Source organism: Aedes aegypti, chromosome 2, assembly GCF_002204515.2.
Source record: "Aedes aegypti strain LVP_AGWG chromosome 2, AaegL5.0 Primary Assembly, whole genome shotgun sequence".
Lineage (NCBI taxonomy): Eukaryota > Metazoa > Arthropoda > Insecta > Diptera > Culicidae > Aedes > Aedes aegypti.
The window spans coordinates 395,376,077-395,379,300 of NC_035108.1; the positions used below are offsets into that span (position 1 = coordinate 395,376,077).

At 36.4% G+C, this 3,224-nt stretch overlaps 1 long non-coding RNA gene across 1 annotated transcript; it reads left to right on the forward strand.

The window, feature by feature from the left end:
- The first annotated feature begins 2,102 nt into the window (after window positions 1-2,102).
- LOC110676960 lies at window positions 2,103-2,925 on the forward strand. Its single transcript, XR_002500850.1, has 2 exons — window positions 2,103-2,592; window positions 2,673-2,925. It is a non-coding gene; the product is annotated as an uncharacterized LOC110676960 (long non-coding RNA).
- The last annotated feature ends 299 nt before the right edge of the window (window positions 2,926-3,224 follow it).

Consider the following 3,224-nt stretch of genomic DNA (forward strand, 5'->3'; position numbering starts at 1 on the left):
TCCATGATCACGATTAAAATTTTGAAAAGTTCGACCATGCCTACGCAAAACATCTACCACACGGTTGTGAAGCAACAGAAACGAGAACCGTGTGGCGAAGGTGGGCAACAATACCGAATTTTATGGCCAAATATTTCATCGTTAGCGGCGAAATATCGCTTCTTTGGATTTCATGGAGAAGAAATTTGAATCCAAAACAATCTGGAGCTGAGCCACTTACGAGACCTTTCATTTCGACTCTGAATTTGGGAAATGAATGCTATAATGAGAAATTATTTAATTTACTTTAATTGGGAAGTTGGCGATGACTGGGAAAAATAAGACGAAGCTCACGAGTGTGGTAAGTTATTTAGGGTGTCTCAGAAACCCTAGAATGATAGAAATACTTAATGATAGTATTGTTGTTGAAAAAATCAACTTACTACAAAATCGTTTAGAGGGTCCACCAGATCGATTTATGGAAAAATTTAATTTATATGGAAATTGTCATATGTTGACATTTTGTGCAGATGTTTAAAGAACTCATTTATTTTACTAGAAAATATTAGTATTTTTCTATGATTTTTTAAGGCATTCTTGTGGTATTAGTTTTATCAGATATTCAATTTCCATGTCTATGGAATTATTTTAAAGCTAGACGAATATTTTAACCATAAAAAATGTTCAAAGTTCTCTCTGAGTTTATTTTTGTGAAATATTTGTGCATATTTTAGACATTTGTCATAATATTTAGGGGAATTGGGACTGTTTGAGGAAAACGGAAAATTAATTTCATAACAGATGCTTATAATATAAAATGGAGCTGTATAAATTATGCATTATTGTTCTTAAAATAGTCAATATTGTTTTAATGTGAGGTTCACTTCTAACTTTTATTATCTTTTTGTTCTTTTTATTTGTCTTCTTTTTCCCTCGCATTCGATCCATATGTTTTACCTATCGTTCACATGTATACTGTTCGCCTTCAACTTGTAAGCACTTCTACTACCATGCCCACAAGCATTGCAGATAGTGTGACAGACAGATGGATAGACATAGATGACGACAGATCAAGGCTTTTATAAGAAGTTATTATAAAAAATGGATCAAATTGAATAATTAGAGATTCTTAGATTTATTTCTCTTTTTTTTTTTTTTGAATGACGTGATTATCTTGTGAACAAACAAAAATGGCATAGCATAGTAACCGACTGATTGTACATGTCAATAGTTGCTATTCCATGATTGATCGGAACTTGTAAGAATTGCACTTCCATCTAAATTGATAAGGATTAGGACCCTACTAGGATGAAATGATTGTAGCTTATAGAAACAATCGAAGTGTACCGTGATAGCAAACGAACGTGAACATTTTGTCTCTGCCTTCAAAAACTGTAAAATTGTGCCTATTTATACTTTTGAACTGTATTTTAATTTATTGTTACGTTCAAGAAAAATACTGTGAATGGGGCTCTGCACTGTTTTGATACAGTATGAGGTTTTGACGTTTACTGGCTTTGTTGTTTACTAATTTTATGAAGGAGTGAAAGAGTGAGACTGATTTCTGTGCAGAGCCCCTTAGAAGTGGAAGTACACAGTGAGTGATATGATGTGTTTTCCTGGTGCGGAGATACAGCTTGATTTTGGATACCATAGCATCTAGGAAGAAATGTATTTTTGCATCCACACGGGTGAAAATGCGGCACTCAAAACAAGGAGAAGAGGTCATGATTTTGGGAGGAAGGTGTATTTTCATGTTATGTTATATTCATATTCATGTTATTTTCAACCTCTTCCGCAAACAAAACTTATTTTTAACTAGTGGTCCCGGCAAACTTTGTCTTCCTATCAAGTCATCCAGTAGGCAGTTGAAAAATGTCATGGTATCTCCTTTTCAAAACGACATATTAATACTCCCCCGTTTTACCAAATTTTCCGATAACTTCCCTGAACTTTTTCGTCACACGAACACGTCGGAGCCCTTCAAGAAGGCAACAGTGAAATAATTGTGCAAATCGGATGTCCTGTTCTCAAGTTATTTCGTGACATACAAACACCACTCCATGTTTATTTATATAGATAGATAGATTTCACTGAAAAAAAAAACTACCAATCACAAAAGACGTGTTGACTTAAATGAAAAAAGTGACAGTTGGATTTATGTAACGCCCTGAGCGTGTGTGTGTGTGTTTTTTTTTCTTTGCTTTAGAACTATCCGATGACCGAGGAGGGATCGGTTCCGCTTTGTGTTCAACACTGAGCAGAAAACTAATTATCATCACAGCAAGTAGGTGGTCACGCAACGCAGTGTGCCTTGCGCAGCTTTGGCACATTTCGGCGCACCGACTGACACCGTTTTCTAAAGTGGGTTGCTATACAATCCAGGCAATGGACATGCCCTATATCAACTGCAGCGATTCGCAGTAGACAGGATGTCCCGGGCCCGATCCATCTGACAAGCCAATCGAGCCCTCTATCACCATAGAAGATGGTGTCTCCATCCATGTCGATAGCCTGATAAAATCACAGTGAACTGGATTTTCCGTCTCAGCAATCGTTGAGTTTTCTGAGTTGTTTGCTATCTTCCAAACACGGATTTCACGAAATTTTCACGTAAGCTTCTGCTTCAGAAGAAACTTTTTAATACTGTTTATTTTGTTGATTTTACATTTATAAACTTCTTTATATTTCAGAGAAAAGCTAAAAAGTGGCACTATTCCATAGAACCAAGCTGAAGGGATCGACTTTGCCTCATGTCCTCTACGTAGTACTGAATTGATAGCCAATAAAAAAAGTTCTAATAAACGATACAAAAAAGCGCCAGTGGCCTTGTCGTCAGCAAATTCCAAAGGCGGGACAATGAGTGAAAAAATGCAGGGGAATCTGGGGAAATAACATAAATATAAGAGTCAATGCCGCTTCTTACTCAAGCTGTCAAACAATTAATAGTTTGTGCAAAAAGCATGTATATTATTTCTAAAGGAACATTAAAAAATGACGATCGTTGGGGGAAGGTGAAGAGGAGTTCTATGAAAGTGTGACAGAACATGTATACAGGTATTAGTGTTAAAGTTGTTGGGACAAACGGACTGACATCAGAATTGCCGAATAATGTCCAAATATGTCCAACATCTGCTTGAAATGTCGTTTTTTTGTTCAAGCTCGATATCATCGTCACCGTATTACATTGCAATAATTCCATCGTAATGTCACCAAATCTTGGCACCCCCTACTCTTCCACCACT